At 40.7% G+C, this 13,320-nt stretch overlaps 1 pseudogene; it reads right to left on the bottom strand.

Moving 5' to 3' along the window:
- LOC137846926 (mitogen-activated protein kinase kinase kinase 1-like) overlaps window positions 1–13,320 on the bottom strand; it is a 270,989-nt pseudogene that overhangs the window by 25,641 nt on the left and 232,028 nt on the right.

Raw genomic sequence — 13,320 nt, 5'->3', positions numbered from 1 at the left:
TGACCAAAGTAAATACTTTACTGTATTTAAGAATACTTCTAGAGATCCAGAAACAGATAGTTTGTTATACTCAGACTGACTGCTTACCTATAGAAATCATGAGATCTCCGTTTAGATCTACAAAGAGGACATATAAGTGGCTCTCTGTTTCTTCTACATTCTTCTGCCCCTGGAACACAGCAACAGGATAATATGTATTCCAGTTTTATAGCGTATATAACCAGAAGATGGCATTAGTATACCTAAATTTTACTGAAGAATGTCAGTTTCAGGATAAACATTTCTGAACTGAGCCACTGCAGCAGCCTGATAAATGTGTGCATTTAAACATTTCTGTATGCAGAAATGCTTCAGTCTAGCACTATAATTAATATTAAAAGTTATGAACTGAAATATGGGTCTTTTTATACGTCAAACATAAGCAATGTTTTTTAAAAAGTACTAATATACATGAGACTGAATTTTATTTGTTAAAGCAAACTAGCTATTTATATACTTTATTTAATGTAGTATGTAAGAATATTCCATAATTTACTACATAATCCAAGCTGATCGTGGATGACTCTCATGAACTCTAATGTCGAGTTGCAGAGGAATAAAGTCTGCTCCTAACCTTGCTCTAATTGGACATAATCTCATTCAGGTAAAAGAGGTTAAAACCAAACCTCTAGCCCTTCAGTTAACCTCTTTCTAAAAGCACTAAATTACAAGCTTGATTTGTGAATAAACAACAACAAAAAAAAACACAACAACACACTAAGTTATAATACTTTTTGATATTTAGAGTCACCAGAATTTAACGAGACAAAGATGATAACATACATATTGACATGCAGTGGTGTAATTTGTTCCTGCAGCCATCTTCACACACAGGCAGGCTCTCTTCATCCAGCATGCCTAACGAACAAATGGAGCACATCTGTTCTTCATCCTTTATACTACTAAAAATAATAAAAAAAATAATCATGATTGTTTATTGGGTTTACATGGCAAGGGTTTGGTAGCAGGGGGTTGTAGTGGTGGCCTCTGTGAGAAGAGTCCAGATGCTGCCCCATGTCAGATAAGGGCCAGTTTCAGCTGGCTCCAAAAGGAACCCATCTCTGGCCAGAGCCAAGCCAATGAGAAATGCTGGTTGTGCCTCTGTGAGAGCAAATTTAAGAAAGGGAAAAACTGCTGTGAATCAGCAGCTGGGAGAGAGGAGTGAGAAATAACCCTGCAGACACCAAGGTTAGTGAAGAAGGAGGGGGAGGAGGTGCTCCAGGCACAGGAGCTGAAGTTCTCCTGCAGCCTGTGGAGATGCCCATGGTGGAGCAGGCTGTCCCCCCTGCAGCCCATGGTGTACCACGGTGGTGCAGATTTCCACACTGCAGCATATGGAGGAGCAGGTAGTTCTGACCTGAAGGATGCTGCGGCCCATGGAGAGCCTCTGCCTGAGAAGGCTCCGGGCCAGACCTGTAGCCCATGGAGAGGAGCCCACGCAGGAGCAGGTGCAACTTCTGGATGGTGTTACAAGATGGAGCTTTGATCCTCGAGCTACGCCTACTGTGATATTTCTGGAACAAACTCTCAACCTAACATCAGAAAAATATAGCAACAGTTGTGTTTATGCTATGAATTGCTTATATTTAAAGGCAACATTACTAAAGCTTAACTACTGCTTAAAGATCTATTGACCTTCACAATAATGTATTAGCAGCAGAAGTAACAGGAATTTCAGAAGTCTTACTAATCAACAGATCACAAGAAACACAGCTTACAGCAAAAAGCTATTTATTTATTAAAAATAGCTTACAGCTTTAAGTATATACAAATACTTCTGAGGACCCCTGTTCTGCTTATCTTTCTACTCATGGCGACATTAAATTTGAATCATTCACTAAACTGCAGCTCTCTACTAATTCTTTTAGTTACATCTTTTATCTGCAGATTTTTTTTTCTACTTACATAGCTCTTGAAACTGAATTAAAAACAATTAAAACCACATTCTTGTTGCTTTGAAATGCAGCAGTTTTGAGCATTTTTAAGACAGTACCCTAAAGAATTCTACCTGGAGTATATTTTAGATCTGCCATTAGATCTTTATGAGATTGATTACCTCAAAGTTCTTCAGTGTCTTTCTCCATAGCACTGGGTCTGAGGGTTCAAGCTGGAATACACGCAGCATAACAAATAGCAGATGAATATAAAATGTTCCACAGCCACAGCTACAAGTCTGCAAAGAAAAGTATAAGCTAGGGCTCTACTGACTTGATAATTACATGGATCATTTTTCCACATTTAGGTGCATCATGGAAGTGTATACTAGGCCCTCCTACTTTTCAAAAAAGAGTATTTAATGCAAAATAGTATTTCAAATATGGGCATAAATATCTTCTTACATGGCCTTTCAGAAAAGGGAATTCCCAAAATATTATTTAGGAATATGTCTGAAAAAAATCTGACAATTATAGCATCAGTTTTCTCCTTTCTTTTTCAAAAAATCAACTGAAAGCTATTGTTACTCTCCATACTAAAAGGAATTTATGCATATAATCATAATATATATCTGTAACATGACGGCAAACTTAAATGACATGTTTCTGCTTACACAAAAACCTACATGTTCCCCAATACAGCATCACAGTAGTACTATGAAAGTCTCTGAAAAGGACCTTATTATGGGTATCAATGATATTATCACTCCATTAAAGGAATTATGGCATTGCTTGTCATTTATAGCTACTCCATAGTTAAAGAAATAAAGCATTTCAGGGTGAGAAACCAGGAAAGTAAGTGGCCAAATTTTAGCCAAAAATGCTTAATAAGACATATAATTAGGAGCTACTTGTAGGAATAAGAAATATATGGAACGTTAGTAAAGATTTCTTTAACTAGAATCTTTTTCTTAAGAGAAACTTCGGACAAAAATAGTACTTGCTACATATTTGATAAAAATACAAGCTGATTACTATGCTGTATGAGCACGTATTACATCTTTTAAACATTGCTTTACAGAACCATTAGCATGGGTTGCTGACTGACAATCTAATTTGGTTTTGTACAGTTGTCCTGGTTTCAGCTAGGATAGTTAATTTTCCTCCTAGTAGCTGGTAGGGTGCTGTGTTTTGGATTAGGATGAGAAGAGTGTTGATAACATGCTGAAACCAGGACAACGGTTTTCCAAGATTAATTATAAATTAATAAAAGCTACAGACAACACAACAGTGTTCTTTACCTGAGGCCCAATAAACACTCTGTATTTATTATCAGGGCTGTCTCCTCCAATTAAGAAAGAGTAGGGTCCTATCTACTGCAGCAGGTACAGCCTAGCTTGCATAACTTTATTGACACGACGATTTGTTTCTTCAGGGTTGTATGGAGAGAAGCCATCTGGAGATGGGGCTCTTCGAGGCAGTGTTATTTGTCCATTCTGATGCTACAAAAGTGGTTCCATTGTTTCCGGGAAGGAAATAGAAAGTTTAGCTATGTATTTTGTTCAGAATGTCATAGAATGTCTCTCAGACCTGAAGAAACTACAACTTGATTAGACTACATGAATTTAAAATGATTAATTTTCTTTTATGACCAGAACTAGAGGGCAGAAGAAAAACAAGAATTTTTAATTGAAATTTTTATAACTGAAATTTTGTCTGGTATTATGACAGAAAAGGAGACTTTTAAGTTGCTTCAGTTTTCAAGTCTTCATTAATAGCCTTTTAACATTTTAATTTCTCTTATCAAGAGGAAAGGATTTGTTCTACAGTGCTATATTGTGTGATATTAATTCCTAGTTCAGTGGAATAACAGTACATATTTTACTGATTTTGGAATCCTTTGTTAGAGCAATGGGACAATAAAAGCAATTAGACTTTATTCTTACTCTAATTGCATTGTGAAATTGTATACAAGTCAACAGAAGATTAACTGTGGATGAGTATGTTTGTAATCTGTTATATACTGTTGCTCAAAACACTATATTCTTGATCTTCTCTAATGAAGTCAGTAATTAATGCTCAAAATATTCCACTCCATTCCTGATCTTCTCAAATGCAATGGTATAGATTTTATCATCTAACAATGCAAATACCTAAAACGTCACCAATCTGTATGCAAAGAACAGTCCTGAAACAGAGGATCACAAATAGCATACCAGTAACTCTTTTCTACAGGAATCTTACTCTAATCAACAATCTTTTCCTCGAGGGAATATACTTGCCTGGAGAACTGACATGCAAAACTACAGAGAAAAACTACTGACATCTCTGTGCAAATCTAACTAAGAGAACATATGGCCTCATTTATTTCCTACAAAACAAAACAAAACAAACAAACAAACAAAAAAACAAAAGCATGACTGAATTAAAAAGAAGAAACACACCTAAGAGCAGAGAATAAAGTTCCATGCATAAGAGAAATGTAACACTCTCAAGTGATATTGTGTCATAACACCCCTTTTTTACATCAGCATCTTGCCCTACCCAGCGAGGATTACATACTAATTGCCTACTAAATGGGATGGAAATTCTACCTATCTCTATACTGATTCATGGATGGTAGCAAATGTCCTGTGGAGGTAGTTACTGCAATGGAAGCCAAACAACTGGCAGCACCAGGGCAAACCCATCTGGGCTGCTGCACTGTGGCAAGATATAGCTGCCTGGGTGGAGAACCTGGTTGTAAAAGTACGCCATGTAGCTCACAGAATCACAGAATCACATAATCGTCTAGGTTGGAAAAGACCTCAACATCACCTAGTTCAACCTCTGACCTAACACTAACCAGTCCTCCACTAAACCATATCACTAAGCTCTACATCTTTTAAAGACCTCCAGTGATGGTGACTCCACCACTTCCCTGGGCAGCCCATTCCAATGCCTCACAACCCTCTCAGTAAAGAAGTTCTTTCTAACATCCAACCTAAAACTCCCCTGGCGCATCTTCAGCCCATTCCCCCGCGTCCTGTCCACAGGCATGTGGGAGAATAGACCAATCCCCACCTCGCTATAGCCTCCTTTAAGGTACCTATAGAGAGCGATAAGGTTGCCCCTGAGCCTCCTCTTCTCCAGGCTGAACAAGCCCAGCTCCCTCAGCCGCTCCTCGTAAGACTTGTTCTCCAGACCCCTCACCAGTTTCGTTGCCCTTCTCTGGACTCTCTCGAGCACCTCGATGTCCTTCTTGTAGCGAGGGGCCCAAAACTGAACACAAGACTCAGGGTGCGGCCTCACCAGAGCCGAGTACAGGGGGACAATCACTTCCCTGGCCCTGCTGGCCACACTGCTTCTTATACAAGCCAGGATGCTGTTGGCCTTCTTGGCCACCTGAGCACACTGCTGGCTCATATTCAGCCGACTATCAACCAATACTCCCAGGTCCTTCTCTGCCAGGCAGCTTTCTAACCACTCTTCTCCCAGCCTGTAGCGCTGCTTGGGGTTGTTGTGCCCAAAGTGCAGGATCCGGCACTTGGCCTTGTTGAACCTCATACAGTTGACCTCAGCCCATCGGTCCAGCCTATCCAGATCCTCCTGCAGAGCCTTCCTACCCTCGAGCAGATCGACACACGCACCTAACTTGGTGTCATCTGTGACCTTACTGAGGGTGCACTCGATCCCCTCATCCAGATCATCGATGAAGATATTAAAGAGGACCGGCCCCAGCACCGAGCCCTGGGGAACGCCACTAGTGACTGGTCTCCAGCTGGATTTGACTCCATTCACCACAACTTTTTGGGCCCGGCTATCCAGCGAGTTTCTAACCCAACGAAGCGTACGCCAGTCCAAGCCATGAGCAGCCAGTTTCTTGAGGAGAATGTTGTGGGAAATGGTGTCAAAAGCCTTGCTGAAGTCAAGGTAGACCACATCCATAGCCTTTCCATCCACCCAGCGCGTCACTTTGTCATAGAAGGAGAACAGGTTCGTCAAGCAGGACCTGCCTTTCATAAACCCATGCTGACTGGGCCTGATCGCTCGCTTGCCCTGCAAGCGCCGCGTGATGACTCTCAAGATAATCTGCTCCATGAGCTTCCCTGGCACTGAGGTCAAACTGACAGGCCTATAGTTCCCTGGGTCTGCCCTCTGGCCCTTCTTGTAGATGGGCGTCACGTTTGGTAGCCACCAGTCAACTTGGACCTCCCCCAGTAGCCAGGACTACCGATAAATGATGGAAAGTGGCTTGGCCAGCTCCTCCGCCAGTTCTCTCAGTATCCTCGGGTGGATCCCATCTGGCCCCATCGACTTGCGTACATCCAAGTGCTGTAGCAGGTTGCCAACCATTTCCTCATGGATAGTGAGGGCCACATTCTGCTCCCCATCCCCTTCCACCAGCTCAGGGTACTGGATATCCAGAGAACAACTGCTCTTGCTGCTAAAGACTGAGGCAAAGAAGGCATTAAGGCATTAGGCCTTTCTAATTTTGTCCCTGCACAGCCTCGCAACATCCTTATAGTCCTCCCGCATGGCCCACCTTCTTATGATCTCTCAAAGATCATAAACCCTCTTTTTTCTCCTAAGCTCAAGCCACAACTATCTGTTGAGCCAGGCCGGTCTTCTTCCGCGCCGGCTCGTCTTTGGGCACATGGGGACAGACCGCTCCTGCGCCATTAAGATTTCCTTCTCGAAGAGTGCCCAGCCTTCCTGGACTCCTCTGCCCTTCAAAACCACCTCCGAAAGGGACTCTGCCAACCAGTGTCCTGAACAGTTCAATGTTGGCCCTCCGGAAGTCCAATGCTCAGACAGACCCAACACACCAAGACAGTTTCCAACCACCACATCTCTCACCAGTCCTTCACTGTTTGTGAAGAGAAGGTCTAGTGGGGCACCTCCCCAGGTAGGCTCACTAACCAGCTGTGTCAGGAAGCTATCTTCCATGCTCTCCAGAAACCTTTTAGACTGATTTCTCTGGGCAATGTTTTGCTTCCAGGATATGTCTGGGAAGTTGAAGTCCCCCATGAGAAAAAGCGCTGACGATTTCGCAACTTCTGTCAGCTGCCTGTAGAACTCCTCATCAGTCTCCTCATCCTGGTTCGGTGGTCTATAACAGACGCCCACCAGGATGCTTCCCTTCTTGGCCTTCCCGCTGATCCTAACCCATAGGGACTCAACCTTATCATTCCCAGCCTCAAGTTCCACGACATCAAAACACTCTCTGATGTAGAGAGCCACGCCACCACCCCTTCTGTGCTGCCTGTCCCTTCTGAAGAGTCTATAGCCAGACATTGCAGCACTCCAGTCATGAGAGTGGTCCCACGATGTTTCTGTGATGGCAACCAAGTCACAGCCTGCCTGCTGCACGATGGCTTCCAGCTCCTCTTGTTTGTTACCCATGCTGCGTGCATTAGTGTAGATGCACTTCAGCTGGGTCATTGCTTTCGCCTCCGGCCTAGCCATTATTCCCCCTGGCACACCTCCAACAAGCGTCATTTCAGCCCCGTCCCCCTTCTTACCTAGTTTAAAGCCCTCTCAATGAGCCCTGCCAGCTCCTGGCCTAGGATCTGTTTTCCCCTTAGAGATAGGTGGGACCCGTCTGCAGCCATCAGGCCAGGTGCCGAGTAAAGCGCCCCATTGTTAAAAAAAAAAAACAACTAAATTTCTGTGTTGGCACCAGCCTCTGAGCCATGTGTTTATCAAGTGGGCTTTCTGTGTCCTCTCTGTACACCTCCCTGCCACTGTAGGGATGGACGAAAACACCACCTGTACTCCCACTCCATCCACTAACTGTACCAGTCCTCTAAAGACTCGTTTGATAGCCTTCATGGTAGAGTTCTCCATTCTTGGAGAAGCCAGGAAGGAGACCAGTAAAACCGCTGCATCGGACTTCCGGAGGGCCAACTTTGAACTGTTCAGGACACTGGTTGGCAGAGTCCTATTCCATACTATGGTATGGAATATCCCTTTGGCCAATTTGGGTCAGCTGTCCTGGTTCTGTCCCCTCCCAGCTCCTGCTGCACCCCCAGCCTGCCTGCTGGCAGGACAGCGTGAGAAGCTGAAAAGTCCTTCGCTTGGTGTAAGCACTGCTCAGCAACAATTAAAACATCAGTGTGTTATCAACATTATTCCCATCCTAAATCCCAAACACAGCACCCTACCAGCTACTAAGAGGAAAATTAACTCTTATCTATACTAGCCAAAACCAGGACAGCCTCTAAATCATAGACAAATGTAGAATTAAAAGTGACCCTGCCTGTCGGGATTGCTTTTAATTCTATTCTGAGGGGCCTTACTCTTCGCATGCACTATGTATGTCTTAGGGCCAGGCAGCTGAAAGTTGTGTGAAAATATTCCATATCTGTGTCTAAATTGAGTGTTGATGCAATAGAGCGCTTTATTAGGAGTATAAACGATTACTCTGGTTGAGCATTTTTCTGTGCAACACCGTGCACAGTGATTTGCTTCCAGTATCTGAGCTAACTAACTGTTTCAGCTGTATTGCAGGCAGAAAAACAGTCCAGGGTTCTTACAGGGCACAGAACACCTTAATTTTTCTGTATTGCTTCCAGGTTTAAAGTAATTTTATTTTGTAACAAGTGGTCATACTGTGCTGTAGAAATAATAAACCTAATATTTCTCGTCTGATACATGCAGTATATAATAAATGGATTCAAGGTTATAACTCTTATATAGGCAGGCAATGACTGTAGTAAAAAAAAATCATTTTAATCCTACTGTCCAAATGGGGGAACTGCTGTCCTTTGGGATACCATGAATGACAGATAAGCACTTTAAGAATAAATCAGTTGCTGCTACAACTAATGGAAGTGGCACAAACGGACGGGAAAAACGTTCTTGTTTTTATATGTTTTGCATATAGACTAACAAGAAAACACCTATGAGATGTTAATATTGGAAACTAGCAAATTTGCAAACTTTGTATGTCTGAATTATGGCTTAATTATATAATGCTAGAAAAACAAGTTTTGATGGATTTGCGTTGCTTTAAAGTGAAATGATTAATTTGTAATTCTAACACTCATGGTTTAATTCCTGCAAGGTGGTGAAACCTATCCCTGTGAAAGGAGATGCATGTGAAAAGAACAAGATATCTCAAGAACCTCAAGCTGAAGGACAAAGCACTGCTTGTTCACCTATGCAGAAAGGAAGGCATAGTCCTTCTCCTGGTAGCTCCTCTTCATCGTCCTCTAGGACTGTTAAATCTGAATCACCAGGTGTTAGAAGAAAAAGGGTATCTGCAGTACATGTAAGTTGCAAGCTGTGATGTAATTATTAATTTGGCTATATTCTGCAATCTTTTGCTTAAAAGAGAGGCAATTAGTATGTAATCCTCGCTGGGTAGGGCAAGATGCTGATGTAAAAAAGGGGTGTTATGACACAATATCACTTGAGAGTGTTACATTTCTCTTATGCATGGAACTTTATTCTCTGCTCTTAGGTGTGTTTCTTCTTTTTAATTCAGTCATGCTTTTGTTTTTTTGTTTGTTTGTTTGTTTTGTTTTGTTTTGTAGGAAATAAATGAGGCCATATGTTCTCTTAGTTAGATTTGCACAGAGATGTCAGTAGTTTTTCTCTGTAGTTTTGCATGTCAGTTCTCCAGGCAAGTATATTCCCTCGAGGAAAAGATTGTTGATTAGAGTAAGATTCCTGTAGAAAAGAGTTACTGGTATGCTATTTGTGATCCTCTGTTTCAGGACTGTTCTTTGCATACAGATTGGTGACGTTTTAGGTATTTGCATTGTTAGATGATAAAATCTATACCATTGCATTTGAGAAGATCAGGAATGGAGTGGAATATTTTGAGCATTAATTACTGACTTCATTAGAGAAGATCAAGAATATAGTGTTTTGAGCAACAGTATATAACAGATTACAAACATACTCATCCACAGTTAATCTTCTGTTGACTTGTATACAATTTCACAATGCAATTAGAGTAAGAATAAAGTCTAATTGCTTTTATTGTCCCATTGCTCTAACAAAGGATTCCAAAATCAGTAAAATATGTACTGTTATTCCACTGAACTAGGAATTAATATCACACAATATAGCACTGTAGAACAAATCCTTTCCTCTTGATAAGAGAAATTAAAATGTTAAAAGGCTATTAATGAAGACTTGAAAACTGAAGCAACTTAAAAGTCTCCTTTTCTGTCATAATACCAGACAAAATTTCAGTTATAAAAATTTCAATTAAAAATTCTTGTTTTTCTTCTGCCCTCTAGTTCTGGTCATAAAAGAAAATTAATCATTTTAAATTCATGTAGTCTAATCAAGTTGTAGTTTCTTCAGGTCTGAGAGACATTCTATGACATTCTGAACAAAATACATAGCTAAACTTTCTATTTCCTTCCCGGAAACAATGGAACCACTTTTGTAGCATCAGAATGGACAAATAACACTGCCTCGAAGAGCCCCATCTCCAGATGGCTTCTCTCCATACAACCCTGAAGAAACAAATCGTCGTGTCAATAAAGTTATGCAAGCTAGGCTGTACCTGCTGCAGTAGATAGGACCCTACTCTTTCTTAATTGGAGGAGACAGCCCTGATAATAAATACAGAGTGTTTATTGGGCCTCAGGTAAAGAACACTGTTGTGTTGTCTGTAGCTTTTATTAATTTATAATTAATCTTGGAAAACCGTTGTCCTGGTTTCAGCATGTTATCAACACTCTTCTCATCCTAATCCAAAACACAGCACCCTACCAGCTACTAGGAGGAAAATTAACTATCCTAGCTGAAACCAGGACAACTGTACAAAACCAAATTAGATTGTCAGTCAGCAACCCATGCTAATGGTTCTGTAAAGCAATGTTTAAAAGATGTAATACGTGCTCATACAGCATAGTAATCAGCTTGTATTTTTATCAAATATGTAGCAAGTACTATTTTTGTCCGAAGTTTCTCTTAAGAAAAAGATTCTAGTTAAAGAAATCTTTACTAACGTTCCATATATTTCTTATTCCTACAAGTAGCTCCTAATTATATGTCTTATTAAGCATTTTTGGCTAAAATTTGGCCACTTACTTTCCTGGTTTCTCACCCTGAAATGCTTTATTTCTTTAACTATGGAGTAGCTATAAATGACAAGCAATGCCATAATTCCTTTAATGGAGTGATAATATCATTGATACCCATAATAAGGTCCTTTTCAGAGACTTTCATAGTACTACTGTGATGCTGTATTGGGGAACATGTAGGTTTTTGTGTAAGCAGAAACATGTCATTTAAGTTTGCCGTCATGTTACAGATATATATTATGATTATATGCATAAATTCCTTTTAGTATGGAGAGTAACAATAGCTTTCAGTTGATTTTTTGAAAAAGAAAGGAGAAAACTGATGCTATAATTGTCAGATTTTTTTCAGACATATTCCTAAATAATATTTTGGGAATTCCCTTTTCTGAAAGGCCATGTAAGAAGATATTTATGCCCATATTTGAAATACTATTTTGCATTAAATACTCTTTTTTGAAAAGTAGGAGGGCCTAGTATACACTTCCATGATGCACCTAAATGTGGAAAAATGATCCATGTAATTATCAAGTCAGTAGAGCCCTAGCTTATACTTTTCTTTGCAGACTTGTAGCTGTGGCTGTGGAACATTTTATATTCATCTGCTATTTGTTATGCTGCGTGTATTCCAGCTTGAACCCTCAGACCCAGTGCTATGGAGAAAGACACTGAAGAACTTTGAGGTAATCAATCTCATAAAGATCTAATGGCAGATCTAAAATATACTCCAGGTAGAATTCTTTAGGGTACTGTCTTAAAAATGCTCAAAACTGCTGCATTTCAAAGCAACAAGAATGTGGTTTTAATTGTTTTTAATTCAGTTTCAAGAGCTATGTAAGTAGAAAAAAAAATCTGCAGATAAAAGATGTAACTAAAAGAATTAGTAGAGAGCTGCAGTTTAGTGAATGATTCAAATTTAATGTCGCCATGAGTAGAAAGATAAGCAGAACAGGGGTCCTCAGAAGTATTTGTATATACTTAAAGCTGTAAGCTATTTTTAATAAATAAATAGCTTTTTGCTGTAAGCTGTGTTTCTTGTGATCTGTTGATTAGTAAGACTTCTGAAATTCCTGTTACTTCTGCTGCTAATACATTATTGTGAAGGTCAATAGATCTTTAAGCAGTAGTTAAGCTTTAGTAATGTTGCCTTTAAATATAAGCAATTCATAGCATAAACACAACTGTTGCTATATTTTTCTGATGTTAGGTTGAGAGTTTGTTCCAGAAATATCACAGTAGGCGTAGCTCGAGGATCAAAGCTCCATCTTGTAACACCATCCAGAAGTTGCACCTGCTCCTGCGTGGGCTCCTCTCCATGGGCTACAGGTCTGGCCCGGAGCCTTCTCAGGCAGAGGCTCTCCATGGGCCGCAGCATCCTTCAGGTCAGAACTACCTGCTCCTCCATATGCTGCAGTGTGGAAATCTGCACCACCGTGGTACACCATGGGCTGCAGGGGGGACAGCCTGCTCCACCATGGGCATCTCCACAGGCTGCAGGAGAACTTCAGCTCCTGTGCCTGGAGCACCTCCTCCCCCTCCTTCTTCACTAACCTTGGTGTCTGCAGGGTTATTTCTCACTCCTCTCTCCCAGCTGCTGATTCACAGCAGTTTTTCCCTTTCTTAAATTTGCTCTCACAGAGGCACAACCAGCATTTCTCATTGGCTTGGCTCTGGCCAGAGATGGGTTCCTTTTGGAGCCAGCTGAAACTGGCCCTTATCTGACATGGGGCAGCATCTGGACTCTTCTCACAGAGGCCACCACTACAACCCCCTGCTACCAAACCCTTGCCATGTAAACCCAATAAACAATCATGATTATTTTTTTTATTATTTTTAGTAGTATAAAGGATGAAGAACAGATGTGCTCCATTTGTTCGTTAGGCATGCTGGATGAAGAGAGCCTGCCTGTGTGTGAAGATGGCTGCAGGAACAAATTACACCACTGCATGTCAATATGTATGTTATCATCTTTGTCTCGTTAAATTCTGGTGACTCTAAATATCAAAAAGTATTATAACTTAGTGTGTTGTTGTGTTTTTTTTTGTTGTTGTTTATTCACAAATCAAGCTTGTAATTTAGTGCTTTTAGAAAGAGGTTAACTGAAGGGCTAGAGGTTTGGTTTTAACCTCTTTTACCTGAATGAGATTATGTCCAATTAGAGCAAGGTTAGGAGCAGACTTTATTCCTCTGCAACTCGACATTAGAGTTCATGAGAGTCATCCACGATCAGCTTGGATTATGTAGTAAATTATGGAATATTCTTACATACTACATTAAATAAAGTATATAAATAGCTAGTTTGCTTTAACAAATAAAATTCAGTCTCATGTATATTAGTACTTTTTAAAAAACATTGCTTATGTTTGACGTATAAAAAGACC

The sequence above is a fragment of the Anas acuta genome, chromosome W (assembly GCF_963932015.1).
Source record: "Anas acuta chromosome W, bAnaAcu1.1, whole genome shotgun sequence".
Classification (NCBI taxonomy): domain Eukaryota; kingdom Metazoa; phylum Chordata; class Aves; order Anseriformes; family Anatidae; genus Anas; species Anas acuta.
The sequence above is the reverse complement of the archived record's forward strand: the minus strand, read 5'-3'. Positions and strand labels throughout refer to the sequence as shown.